Source organism: Pogonomyrmex barbatus, unplaced genomic scaffold (assembly GCF_055798465.1).
Source record: "Pogonomyrmex barbatus isolate J1 unplaced genomic scaffold, ASM5579846v1 scaffold7, whole genome shotgun sequence".
NCBI classification, from domain to species: Eukaryota; Metazoa; Arthropoda; class Insecta; order Hymenoptera; family Formicidae; genus Pogonomyrmex; species Pogonomyrmex barbatus.
The window spans coordinates 3,690,670-3,691,239 of NW_028297171.1; positions in this window are offsets into that span (position 1 = coordinate 3,690,670).

Sequence of the window (570 nt, forward strand, 5' to 3'; positions counted from 1 at the left end):
GTTAAATCCGCGATAGTCTCATAAATCCATCGTTTCGGTCTGACAGATTCTACATCCCTCTGACACGCCATACGTGGCCAAAGGGTTTAGCTTGTTTCAACGAACGAGATAGTGAGATAACTTTCGACGTGACTCGTCGGACAAAGGCGAGCCAAGTCGAAGAAAGCCACTAAAAGGATCCAGCGTCGTGTTCTCGGGGCACAAGCGAGGGTCCGGATAGGTCGCCCTCCGGTCGAGTTTATTACCCGAATTAATTGGTTTATGGATCACCCCACTCTGACGATAGCACCACGTGCGGTTGTACGACGGTGGTGACCAAGAGGGAGACCACGGGGAGAAAGCGAAGAAAGATAATTCAGCTGAGAGGAGTGAGAGGAAACGATTTGAAAATGCAGTAAATGGGGGGATCATGCGTGAGGAGGGAAAGCACAGGGGGAAGGGGAGGAGAGGGCTCGACGAAGGGGAAAGGAGAAAATAAGCAAAAGGAGGAGGAAGAGAAGGGGATCATGATTCGGAGAGTGGTGGTGGAGCATGCGCGGGTGGGAGTGGCACCTTATTCGTTGTACCGCT